Genomic DNA, 14,334 nt, shown 5'->3' on the forward strand with positions numbered 1-14,334 from the left:
TCTCTTCTTTTAAATCTTAACTTTCTGGCCAATGGCTTCTCAGAGCAATACAAGGAGGGAGACCAACCAATGTTTTCATGTTTGATTGTAACATACAACTATCTTTCACTTACTATGATATTGAACTGAACAACATATTGACTGAAAGGTGTTCAGTTCTTTAAGCAAATTTTGCTATCAATTAAATATTTTTTCCAACCTCTCCCATCCTGCCACCTCTATGCCCACAGAGTTCACCCCTCCCAAGCAAGCCCTTTCATCTCCAGGAACCTGGAGATGAGTTGTTGTTGTCCCCCCTCCAAAACAGCCATATTCCCTGGGGAGCTGATCTCTATAGTCCCAATTCCAAGAGATTCCCAGGATGCAGCTGGATGTTGGTGGCCCTTGGGTCAGGAATTTCCCATGAGGTTTGGAGGTGGGACCTCAAGAGTCCAATGCCAGGAGATTTTGCCATGTAGCCAGCCCCCAGGAAGGCCACAATGCAGGTATGCATTACACTGCAGGTGTATTGTATTCCTGGGTACAATGTCCTTTGCCTCTAGTAAAGCATATATTTCTATGTTATGAAACTAGATTTCACTTCAGTAGGCTTTTCTGTTAGCAAAGATCTTGCTCAAAAAAATGAACCTCAGCATTCATTCCTATGCAAATCTACGAAGGATTGCCCATAAAGCAAGGTGAGGCTTCGCGTGGCTCCCCATTGGCTGCTTGGCCCTCAAGTGGCACTCGGAGGGGCGAATCAGGAGCAGTTTTGCGCTTCACAGGAGTGGTTAAAGATGGGGGAGACCTGTCCTTCCTGTAGTATGTCAAAAGGATCTAGGGTTAGTATATGCAAAAAGGATCTTGGGGTCATAGTAAAAGATAAAGGTAAAGGTATCCCCTGTGCAAGCACCGAGTCATGTCTGACTCTTGGGGTGACACCCTCTAGCGTTTTCATGGCAGACTCAATACGGGGTGGTTTGCCAGTGCCTTCCCCAGTCATTACCGTTTACCCCCCAGCAAGCTGGGTACTCATTTTACCGACCTCGGAAGGATGGAAGGCTGAGTCAACCTTGAGCCGGCTGCTGGGATTGAACTTTCAGACTGCATGTCTGCTGCCTTACCACTCTGTGCCACAAGAGGCTCTAAAAAAATATTCAAATTATTCTGAAAACAGGAGTAAAGATATTTCTTTGTAAACAACATAACAAGCTAAGGTTGTTATTCTATAGCATTACACTTGTAAACAAAAAAAGAGATTAAACAGAGACTTACAAGGTCATACAATAGCTAGAGGATAGAGCAGAGTTGTTTTCTGTTGCCCCAAAGGGTCGGACCAAAACCAAAGGGATGAAATTAATCCAAAAGAATTTTCAGATAAACATCCGGAGGAAGTTGTTGACAGTTAAAGTGGTTCCTCAGTAGAACAGGATTCCTTGATAGCTGGTGTGTTCTTCTTCCTTGGAAATTTTTAAGCAGAGGCAAAATAGCCACATCACAGAAATGGTGGTTTTGTGAATTTAGGCAGATTGTAAGTGGTAGGAAAGGTGGGACTGTGTTGGTGCTTGGCTCTTGTGGCTCTTTCTTGCATGCCCAGGGAAATGCTCATTGCCACTGGGAGGTATGGTGGCAAATTTCCTCCAGGCCAGACTGGCCAGGGATTCTATTTTTTTTGGGGGGGGGGTCATCTGGGCATGAAATTATGATCACTGTGGATGGGCAGGTAGTTGTAAATGTCCTGCATTCTGCAGGGGGTAGGACTAGATGACCATGGATGCCCCTTCCAACTCTGTTTCTATGATTCTATTAAAATGACCTTGGGATTAAGGCATCAACATTCTGAAAGACTTTTTATTAATTAGCCTGTAGCTACCAGGCAGTTCAAGAGCCTCTTGTGGCGCAGAGTGGTAAGGCAGCCGTCTGACAGCTTTGCCCATGAGGCTGGGAGTTCAATCCCAGCAGCCGGCTCAAGGTTGACTCAGCCTTCCATCCTTCCGAGGTCGGTAAAATGAGTACCCAGCTTGCTGGGGGGTAAACGGTAATGACTGGGGAAGGCACTGGCAAACCACCCCGTATTGAGTCTGCCAAGAAAACGCTGGAGGGCGTCACCCCAAGGGTCAGACATGACTCGGTGCTTGCACAGGGGATACCTTTACCTTTACCTTTACCAGGCAGTTCAGTTACTGATATGCTAAAATTAGCTATTTAAACACATTTAGACCAGCTTTCTCATGTGCATGATTTTGAATCGTTCATGACTTCACTCAGGAATAACCTTTCATACTAACTCTTTGTCCTCCTCAGTTGCCTTTAGTGACTCACCCCAAACTGGTTGATCTAATGCCCTCAGCACCCTCATGTAAACAATACTTTCTTTAGAATGACCGCCCACACTCACTCATTATCTAAGTGCTACCTTGAGGCATAATTAATGCATGCAATTGGAACTAAATTTTTCAAATACTTTTGAGTGTGAATGCAGTTCTGGCAGTCAGCTGTTCAATCTGCAATTGTTTTAAGCAAACCTTTTCTTATAAGGCACTGGCAAACCACCCCGTATTGAATCTGCCATGAAAACGCTAGAGAGCATCATCCCAAGGGTCAAACATGACCCAGTGCTTGCACAGGGGATGCCTTTACCTTTATCTTTCTTATTTCTCTTTCATTTAATATCATAATCTAAAGACAAATCATATTGGTCCGTAATACTGGATGTAACTTTAAAATGGATAAGTTCACCCTTAGAGTCATTGCTGTTTTTCTGAGGGCCAACCAAACCTTGACAGCATCTTCATGACTGCCACTGGTTGTTGCCACTATTTTTAAATGATTGTAGAATGCTGCAAGGACCTATTTCTGTTCAGGCCAGAGCTCTGTAAAGTGCTGAGGTGTTCTTGTCCCCCCCAGTGCTTTATCTAGTACTAAAATAGCCACCCCTTCCCAGCGGTTTTGGCCCTTGAAAGAAAAAAAAAAACGGAGATTGGGAGCAAGTTTGGCCCTGAGTTACATATTCTTCAATACCCTCTTCTACTACTTTCATACATGCTGCTTTTATAGAAGACCATTAGAACTATCTGAGAAGGATCAAGAGATAAAGATAAGATTTCTGTCCTAATAGTCAGTAATGAGTATGAGCATTTAGACATCCTAATGCTCCCCCTTCAAGGATCGCTGCCTTGTTGTGGCAAGGGGGCTTGCGTAGTTCAGTGAAGCTATGAGCTATACCGTGCAGGGCCACCCAAGACGGACAGGTCATAGCTGAGAGCTCTGACAAAAGGTGATCCATTGGAGAAGGAAATTGCAAACCACTCCAGTATCTTTGCCATGAAAACTCTATGGACAGTTCCAAAAGGCATAACGATATGACGCCGGAAGATGAGCCCCTCAGGTCGGAAGGTGTCCAATGTGCTACTGGGGATGAGCAGACGGCTAGTACGAGTAGCGCCAGAATGAATGAAGCGACTGGGCCAAAGCCGAAAGGACGCTCAGTTATGGAAGTAACTGGTGGTGAAAAGACAGTCCGATGCTGTAAAGATTTTTATTCCATAGGGACCTGGAACGTCAGATCCATGAATCAAGGCAAGCTGGACGTGGTCAAACAAGAAATGACAAGACTGAACATCGACATTTTAGGAATCAGTGAACTAAAATGGACAGGAATGGGTGAATTTAATTCAGATGACCATCAGGTATACTACCGTGGACAATAATCTCGCAGAAGAAATGGAGTAGCCTTCATAATCAATGAGTAGGAAAAGCAGTCTTGGGATACAATCCCCAAAATGACAGAATGATCTCAGTTCGAATCCAAGGCAAACCATTCAACATCACAGTGATCCAGGTCTATGCCCCAACCACTGCTGCTGAAGAGGATGAAGTTGATCAGTTCTATGAAGCCCTACAACACCTTCTAGAAGCAACGCTAAAAAATGATGGGGGATTGGAATGCTAAAGTAGGAAGCCAAAAGATAACCGGGATAACAGGCAAGTTTGGCCTTGGAGTACAAAATGAAGCAGGGCACAGGCTGGTAGAATTTTGTCAAGAGAATACAATGGTCATAGCAAACACTCTTTTCCAACAACCCAAGAGACGACTTTACACATGGACATCACCAGACGGTCAACACAGAAATCAGATTGACTATGTGCTCTGCAGCCAAAGATGGAAAAGTTCTATCCAGTCAATAAAAACAAGACCAGGAGCTGATTGTGGTTCAGATAATGAGCTTCTTGTTGCAAAATTTAGGCTTAAATTGAAGAAAGTAGGGAAAAGCACTAGGCCACTCAGGTATGAACTAAATCATATCCCCGACGAATACACAGTAGAGGTGACAAATAGATTTAAGGAATTAGATCTGATAGACAGAGTGCCTGAAGAACTATGGACGGAGGTTCGTAACATTGTACAAGAGGTAGCAACTAAAACCATCCCAAAGAAAAAGAAATGCAAGAAATCAAAATGGCTGTCTGAGGAAGCTTTACAAATAGCTAAGGAGAGAAGGGAAGTGAAAGGCAAGGGAGAAAGGGAAAGATACACCCAATTGAATGCAGAATTCCAGAGAAAAGCTAGAAGAGATAAGAATGCCTTCTTAAATGAACAGTGCAAACAAATAGAAGAAAACAATAGAATGGGGAGGACCAGAGATCTTTTCAAGAAAATTGGAGATATGAAGAGAACGTTTCATGCAAAGTTGGGTATGATAAGGGACCAAAATGGTAGGGACCTCACAGAAGCAGAAGAGATTAAACAAAGGTGGCAAAATTATACAGAAGAACTATACAAGAGCAAGCTTAACATCCCTGATGACCACAGTGGGGTAGTTACTGACCTGGAGCCAGACATCCTGGAATGTGAAGTCAAATGGGCCTTAGGAAGTCTGAGCAACAATAAAGTTAGTGGTGGTGACAGCATTCCAGTTGAACTATTCAAAATCTTAAAGGACGATGCAGTAAAAGTGCTACGCTCAATATGCCAGCAAATTTGGAAAAGTCAACAATGGCCACAGGATTGGAAAAGGTCAGTTTACATTCCAATCCCAAAGAAGGGCAATGCCAAAGAATGTTCAAACCACCGCACCATTGCACTAATTTCTCATGCTAGCAAAGTTATACTCAAAATCCTACAAGCTAGGCTCCAGCAATATGTGGACCGAGAACTTCCAGAAGTACAGCAGGATTTCGAAGAGGCAGAGGAACTAGAGATCAAATTGCCAACATACGCTGGATCATGGAGAAAGCTAGGGAGTACCATTGTGGGTGTGGAAGTTATGATTTCAAATTAACAATATTATGACAAAGTTGCTGCAAGGTAGAAGGACTTGAAACTCCATCATCGCAAATAGTGCACAGCCAGAGGCCTGTTTGGCAGACAGTTTGACAGCAGTAGGGGAAGGAGATTTGAGGCTCAAAGGGTGTTGTTTAGCACAGCAACAACAAATGCCCAGTTTTGTTTGGCTGAAGACCTCTCTGTCCTGCTATCTGGTGCTCTAAGTGCAGGCACACAGGTGCAGTTTCCAGGCATCAGTGTTTATAGAGCAATTCCAGGGCCAGGCATCACAACACAGTTCCAGGATTCAGGTACAAAGTAGACAAAACTCACAGCTAGAAATACCAAGGGCAGTCAGAGAGCACAAATATAAAAGTACAGGCCAGACATAAAGGCTAATTCAGAGCAGAGACAGCAAGGTCAGTAACTATCAGACCAGTTGTTTCCACACAATGATTCCCTTTGCTGTTACTTTTAAACACCACACTGTTAAACAGCCTGCACTGAGTCATGCACATGTTAGCTGCTTGATGCTGGTGTGGGGCTGTGCTGTTAGGTGAGCACCACACCTTCTGTCTTGTAGGTCTCTCCTCATTGTCTTCTGATGACATTTCTGAGGGTCTGGTGAGCGGGGTTATGATTATGAACTGACCAACAGCTGGCCCTCTGTTGCCAGCCTAAGGCTGGGAGGCTGAGGGGCCAGTGTCCTCATTCTGGGCTAAGGATCTATGTCTGTCCCTACAGAAACTACCTCCTCCTGCAACAACTCTGCTGTTGGCAGTGGGTTGAGGTCAGGTCTAAGGGGTGTGCTTTTGGATCTCCCTGAGTTGAAAATATAACTGAAAAACACCTTAATGGTATTTTCAGGTATATTTCATAAACCCAAAGGTATACAGGATTTTTTGGGGAAACTGAAAAGAATCCCTGTCAAATCCCAGTGGCTGGAGCAGATTGCTCCCACATCAACTGCTTATTGGGCTTCTACAACTGTCCTTTTAAAGGGACTGCAAAAGGCAGCCTCAGGATCAGCTGGGTCAATGGGGAGCAGATTGTTTCCCACAAACTCAGCTTTGGTCTGGCTCCTTGTGCAGCCCACTGCAGGAGAAACCAGCCCAAGAATTAGTCAAGTCAGTTTTGGCTGAGTCGTTTCCCCCATTTTTTCTTTTTCTCAGGTCTATTGAAGGCAAAAAAATGTTATTTCTGAAAAATACCAGATCCAAATACTGTACCAGTCTTGGAATCTGGGATTTTTCAGGAATCCTGGGGAAAAAATTGTTTCCAGCTGACCCGAACCAAAAATCATCAGCAAAAAAATTACATAACTCTAGTCAGGTTCGCTGACAGACTGCACCTTGGGGAAGTCCCTTTGTTCTGCTGGGTTGGCTGGTCCATGATGCTCTCTTTGTTTCCTGAGATTAGCCCTTGACTGGCAGACCCCTTCTATGTGACCCTCTTTTTTTTTTTTTTTGCATGTTTGACACTCAGCTTCCCTGAATCTACATTACTTTTTAATGTTTCTCTAAACACCTAAACATATAGATGCATTCTTTGACTTATATAATCCCACTGATGTAGGCGTGAGCCTCTGTACTTGCTGTTCATATAAGTCCTGGGGTTGTTGGACAATATGGGTATCAGCAGGGTGCCTGTTAACAAATTTCTTTGACATTATATGAAGCCATTTCAGCTTCAAATGCTTGTTGCTGTGATGTAGCAGAAGTCAGATTCAGAGAGCAGGTGACACCCAATTGCTTAATTCTTAACTCCAAAGATGAGCAAATCTCATAACAAGCCTCCCAGATCTCATAATTCAAAATTTTCATCAAGGTGATGGAGCTCTGCAATATATTCTACTATATTTTCACTGGCTATATGAACATGCCTAAAAAAACAGAACCCCTATAGAGTAACAGATGGCATTGGGCAAAAACTTGTCTTAAATAGAGCTATCATTTCATCATACTTTTTTGTACTTAGTGCAGCAGATGCCATTAGAGAACAAGCAATAGCAAAAGCATCTGGGCAGGGAGAAGAAGAAAGTGCCAGCTAAGGAGCTACTGGTGAGTGTTGCTTGCTTTCTTACAATGTGTGAGGGTACATAGGTTGCAGGAGAGTGGGGGCTGTTTGAGTATTGTTTTATTTGTCTGTTCTTTGCCTGGGTGGTAGGGGGACCGCAGCTAATTGCATTAGTTGGCAGTTTTGCCTGGGGCTGACTGCTACCTCCACCCTCTGCCGGGTGGGCCTTTGGGCTATAAAAGGCTCTTGCTTGCCAGAGGCATTCACCAGAGGTGCATGCCAAACTACAGAAGCTAAAGGACTCATGGCTTGTGGATCAAGCCAGAAGGCTTTGTAAGTTTGCAGATTGGGTCTGATACATCTCACAATGGATCAAAGCAGCGTAGCTGGTGATGGACCTGAGGCTGCGGACTTTTTACCCCAGAGTAACTTTAAATACACATGCAGCAAGTGCAATTTAGTAGCACTCTTGGAGGAAAAGGTACAGAAGCTAGAAGAATGCCTAGCCACATTTTATTCTAAAAGGAGGGTGAAGAGGTATCAGAAAGAAGCCTGGAGAAAAGGAGGCTGAGAGGGGACATGCTAGCCCTCTTTAAGTATTTGAAAGGTTGTCATTTGGAGGAGAGAAGGATGCTGGGTTGAGCAGGGGGTTGGACTAGATGGCCTGTATGGCCCCTTCCAAAGCTATGATTCTATGATTCTAATTCATGGAACACTTTTTGGAGCACAATTGGGAGAGGTAAAAAAGTGTCTCACCAATTAGAGGAGAACCCAATACAAGCACACAGTAGATGGAAGAACGTTACCCAGAGGTGTCAAAAGATAAGGAGATATTCGGCCCTTGTCATACTCAGAAATCATTTCCAGAACTTGCCTGTAGATAGTGACTCTGGACCACAGGAACAAGGGATATTCCCCTGACTCCCCCAAAGCTCAGAAGATGTTTCACAGACCCCTGCTTTCCAATTTGTTAGGACTAGGAAACACATGTTGGTAATTGGGGATTCCCCATTGAAAGGAGTAGAAGCCAAAGTATGTTTGACTGGGCGTTGTCTCAAGAAGTATGCTGTCTACCTGGAGCAAGAATCAAGGATGTCACAGAAACTTGTAAATCCCAAAGACACATATACCTTCCTGCTCATTTATGTGGGAACAAATGGAGCATATGAAGTGAGACTGCATGGCCTGGGAGAAAAAGTGTAGAACTTGGGAGCACAGGTTGTATTTTCATTAGTTCTTCCTGTTAGTGGCCAAGGCTTAGGAAGGAAAAGAAAAATAATGCAGATAAATGACTGGCTATTTCATTGCTGCCATTGGGAAAGTTTTCAGTTTTTGGACCATGGACCATGCTACCGTGATGAGGCTATTCTATTGGAAGGTGGTTTGCGAAGGTGGGGAAAAATGTGTTTGCGAAGAGTCTTGTGGACCAAGTGAGGAGGGCTTTAAACTAAGTTCAATAGGTGAACAAGACATACATTAAATGTCTAGTTCAATTAATATAACTGTAGATGGGAACACTGCAGATGTAAAGAGTATGGCGCCAGAAGATTTGAGTCAGGTAAATGTGTATTCATTTTATGTATGTATTTATGTTTCAATTTGTATCCCACCACTCCCAGCAAGCTGGCTCGTGATGGGTCACACTAACAGTCTCAATAAAATATACAATATTTTCTCATTAAACATCCATTTAAAAAAACCCTATGATGGTGACAATTTAAATCCCACAGTGCTAGCTAATATCCGGTTGCAGGAGGACCCCAAGCCCTGACCCATCACCCACAGCAATGGTTGGTTAGTGGAGACTTCCAAATTCAAGATCTTCCTTCTCTGCAAGGAGGGTTTCAGATCTTCCTGGGCTGGCTTTAACCATAGACCCTGCAGAAGAAGAGCCCTGTGGAACACTGAAAATTTCCACAGAGCCCTCAGTTCCTCTGGGAGCTCATTCTACCAGGTTGGGGCCAGAACTGAAAAAGCCCTGGCCCTGATTGAGGCCAGCTTCCTTGGGGCCCAGAATCACCAGTAGGTTATTACCCGCAAAGCATGAAGCCCTACAGGGGGCATAAGGTGGTAGGTTTACCTTGTTTTGTTTACCTTGATTTCAGTAAGACTTTTGATAAGGCTCCGCATGATATTCTTATCGGCCAGTTGGTAAAATGTGGTATGGATCCTATTACTCTTATATGGATCAAAAACTGGTTGACAGATCGCATCCAAAGGGTGCTTGCTTGTAAATGGTTCATTATCTTCTTGGAGAGAAGAGATGAGTGGAGTGCTTCAGGGATTGATCCTGGGCCCTGTTTTGTTCAACATATTCATAAATGTGGATGAAGGACAAGGTTGGGATACCATATTTTGTGCAGTGGAGTAAACAACAAATTGAAAACATCTTAGTAACAGTAACTGTAGTGCACATAACTTGGTTATTGGTATAAGGAATAACAAACAAGAGTACTACAAGAAACAGTGGGATGCATTACAGATACTTGAGAACAATATTTTAGAATGTAAAGACAGAAGTTCAGCACCTTTATTAACCCTTACCAGTCAAAAGGCCTCTAGGACAGGCTGGAAAGGGCATTAAACAAATAAGAGTACTGTGTGCTGCCAACACGTGAAAGCTGTTCAGGAACATTTTCCTCATGCGGAAATAGCTAAACTCCTGGATTTACCACCCTAAATTGTGCAAACCACCCGTGAGCAACTAGGAATAAGACCTCTGGAGGGGAAAACATGTGATAGCCTGGCCAGCTTTGTCCCTTCCTTGCAACTCCCCAATCCATACTTCAGTTTAGGGAATATTCTAACATTAGCTCATGTTGCCCAGTTCTCCTATGTTTTTTTTTAAATCTATGTAGTTACTATTGTGGAGGAAAAAGTATTCCTTGATTTGAGGGTGATGAACTCTTATGTAAGTAAGTAAGCACAAAGTAAAAATTGGTGAACTCTTATGATTCATTACATTATTTCATCCAGAATGAGGTATGAGAAGATTAAGACTATGAACTCTTACTTTGGAGTGGGTCTGACTTCCAATTCAATATACATAGGCAGCACGTACTTTTCTGAAAAAAATAAGCCATGGAAATGGGGAAAAGGTGTGTGTGTATGTGTGTGTATGTGTGCTCATATTTCTGGCATTATAGATCCCACCAAGGGTTGCCATTCAGAAAAATTTCCCATAGGCAGGTGGTCTACATTGCTGTTGGAATGAGATGTATAAAATCTCAGCCTTTCTTTGGTGAACATTTGATTGTGACTTCTTATAAAATTCTTCAGTTTGTCAACAAGAAGCAATCTCATGAAAAAGATGCCTTAGAATTATACAGGCTAAGTACAGCTTCTGAAGGCAAGAGAAACAAACAAGAAACAAATAAAAGCTGTAGGTTAGCGCAGTCAGAATACTAATGTAAGAGTACCCATTTTTAAATAATCTTTTACTGATGAACAAATTTACTGATGGACAATAAGCAGGCTGAATACTCCCTGAAGCAAAATGTGCACAGTCAGCTAAACGAGAAAAAGCTGGCAAGGAAATGCATCACTTTCATCTAAAATTATCTCATGCACTTTTTCCAGTTTTTGCCAGTTTTTAAGTGATTCATGAAGTGAGATTGAGGTTTATACATCTAGGCTAAAGAAGACATAAATGCTAGCTTGGCATCAAGATATTTGTTCAAGTGATTCACTCAAAGTACTATAAATAGCTAAATTTAGAAATCTTTTTGTTACACTACTACTACTAGTAGTAATAAGAACAATAACAACAACTTTTATTTTTATACCCCTCCTTCCCAACTGGCTCAGGGCAGGTAACAAGAGGAAATATACAAGTAATTAACCTATATGGATGAACAGGTTTTTAAAAATAATTTAAATTAACATATATTAATTAGATAATAATAATAAACCATCTTCTTAATAACCTTACAAAGGGCGAATCATTATCCCATGTTTCTCCAGTGTAAGGGGACCAGGATTTGTGTATGTGTTTTAAAGGTAGTGTGTTTTAAAAGCAGCATATATGCTGCTTCTAATTTATGGTAACCCTATGAATACAGAGGAAAACTAAAAGTTCTTTAAAAAGAAATTTAAAAGATTTCTGTTTCATTTATTTTATTATTATGTAGTCAGAAAAGACAAGGTAGGTTAATTTGAGATAATTTTAGTAGCGAAGGCAAGCAGATGAAGTATTTCATAAATTATCCATTCCTCTCTCGGTTTTGAATGTGTATTTAATCAATACTTCAAGTAAATAAACCATAATTATATTCTCTGCAAAGTAGTCTATACATTTGGTCAACATTTTTGTTTAGTTTAATAAATATATGTTGCCTTTCCCACAAATGCAATCAAACAATGAAAGAGGGAACGAAGTAACCCAACCTGTCTACCCAAGCTAGGAACCTAAAAGGTTGAGCAGCAGCAGAATAAGTATTAAATATTAACATGCTAATATTTATTTCAATACACACACACATATAAAACATCAACATTTATCATCCACTATTGCACAAATCCAAAACATTTTGACACATGGATAAATGATCAGATAACCATGTTTCAACCCCCCTTGGGGTCTTCTTCAGTGTTCTCATATTTAAATACATACATGTGATATAATAATGGGGACTATATGGTGGTAAACAATATGAATGGAGGGGCTCCCACACTAATGAAAAGTATCCAAATATATCTCTTGGAGCCTCAATTAGAATATTTATTCTTCAAAATGCCACCCTTGTAGAAGCTTTCTCTGAGCCTGTATATTCTCATGTATCTCACAACCAGGCCACAACCAGCTCTGTTATAACTAATGATGCACCTAATAAAAGAAACACCATGATTTTAATAATCCCAGCAGTCCGATCGAGATCTTAGAAGTTAAGCAGAGTCAACCCCGGACAGTCTTTGGATGGGAGACCACCAAGAAGATCCAAAGTTGCTATGCAGAAGCATATAATGTCAAAACACCTCTGAACATTTCTTGCTTTGAAAATCCCACACATAACATGTAGGTATTCCTTCAGGGCCATTCCATACATGATGAGGTTCTGACATCAAGTGTAAACTCAAAGGAACTGCAGTTAGTCTTGTCTCCCTGTGGTAATTATCGATATGATCAAGTATTAAGTAAATGTAAGAGCAGATTCCAACATGGAAATTTTAGAGAGATAAATGTCAAGTTCCAGAGGGAGGTGTTCTCACACTCCTTCCTATATCTAATGACTGTACCATTTGAAAATGTTTGACAGTATATATGCTCAAGTGAACATTCACACGCAGGAAAAAATGAAAGAAAGACAAAAACCTCACACTCTTCTGTTTGTATAAGACATGAGCAAAACTGTTGCTTAGGCAACAGAGAAATTGCCATCAAATATTAGAAAACTGAAATGGACTAATTAAGCTCTGAAGAGAGAAACACTCTATTATGTTCAATTCCTATGTGGGTTCAGTTGCTGTTTGAATATAATATTAAGAGAGCCCTTTGATGAAAGTGCACGACTCAGTTTATGGTCTCCAATGCTGTTTTAACACTCTTGCTGCTAAGTGCTTATAAAGTGTTTATACCTACCATTGTGTTGAATACAATTAATTAACAATGAAATACTACTTCTAAGTCAAGTGTTTAGAAAGTGGAACCCTCCGGGTGTAAGCCAGATGCTCTCATTCACATGCATGCAAATAATCTTCATGTTATGCATTTATGTTTTCTGATCAGGAAATAGGGACTAAACCCAGGCCTCATGTAACTGAAGATTAACTCGGCTCAGTCATTATGTATCAAAGCTGCTAAAGGTATGCCATCATTTTTTTTCTGTGCACATGTCAGGTGAAAAGTTTTTGGCATGCAAAATTTTATTTGTACTTTCCACAATTTTTGTTGGAATTCCAAAGTAGAATTTTATCTTGTCTCTCTGTGTGAAATCTATTAATTTGAAGAACAAACAAGCACCACATGGAGTAAATCCTAGTCTTGAGCAACACACAGCTGACCCATGAGACCCCATACATTTTGCATACTATAGCTGTACACTGTTATGACTTACCAAGTCACCACCACAATGTTATTAATTTCATAGAACTAGGGTTTGTAGCCCAATTTTTCATGGGTTAGTGAGGGGAATGTACCTTACACATATGTCCCAGCCTCCCAAGCTATCTAGCCTAACCATTTTTATTCTGGCAACAGCTGTACAACACTCCATTTATTTCAGGTCTGTGTGCATTTTGGTTTGTATCACATTTTTTCTTTGCTTTTCTTGGTTCAGTACCATAACATTTCTTCAGCTGCTTTTCCTGCTTTGTCCCATGTATAAATACAACTTAGGTACATTTAACCAAGCGACTATAGTTTGGCTCACTGACTCCCAAAAATGGAAAATCTTCCTGCCTTCAATGGAACAAACTTTTCTCCTTAAGGCTTCTCATGTATTATCAACCCTAATTTATGATGGAGTAAAATGTTCAGAATATTAATTGTGCTATTTTTAAATGTGCCTCTCTTTATTTTTCTTCTACCTAGCTGGATTAAGTTTCATTTTGAAAATGTGTGTACTGAATAGTTTTTTTTTTTTTTTTTTAGGATTGGGAAATGTGCTCTCAGCTTCTCCATAAATGATGAACTCATCCAACCATAGCTCATACAATGAAAATCACCCATGCTGTGCTTGGCCACCTTAAGCCTACAAAACTATATAGAATGCACCGACTAAGAGGATGCTTTGTCTTTAGCTATTTCGGGCTCAGATTTTTTTCTTTGCTCTTTCAGTTTTCTGTTTCAGTGTATGATAAAAGACAACAATTGACTCAGCTCAAAAGTAAAACCTTCTATAGAATGAACCTTCAGCTATTAGATGCATGAAACAGTTATGTGCAAAACCATTTCAACTGGTTTAGTTCAGTATTATTTTTTATTGTCCCTCTATATTGTTTTATTTCAATGTAAGTAATATCTATTCAAATACTTTTTTTTGCACAGAGTAGTTTTATTTGGATTTTCAAGGTTGTTTTTGTATAACAAGGCAGTAGGGACATGACGTACTCAGATAAAGAACAGTGGGTAAAGC

At 41.0% G+C, this 14,334-nt stretch overlaps 1 long non-coding RNA gene across 1 annotated transcript; it reads left to right on the top strand.

Moving 5' to 3' along the window:
• Positions 1–7,221: 7,221 nt before the first annotated feature.
• On the top strand, positions 7,222–14,064 carry LOC143828768 (uncharacterized). The gene is made up of 3 exons (XR_013227865.1): positions 7,222–7,305; positions 12,987–13,063; positions 13,851–14,064. It is a non-coding gene; the product is annotated as an uncharacterized LOC143828768 (long non-coding RNA).
• The last annotated feature ends 270 nt before the right edge of the window (positions 14,065–14,334 follow it).

Source organism: Paroedura picta, chromosome 2, assembly GCF_049243985.1.
Source record: "Paroedura picta isolate Pp20150507F chromosome 2, Ppicta_v3.0, whole genome shotgun sequence".
NCBI classification, from domain to species: Eukaryota; Metazoa; Chordata; class Lepidosauria; order Squamata; family Gekkonidae; genus Paroedura; species Paroedura picta.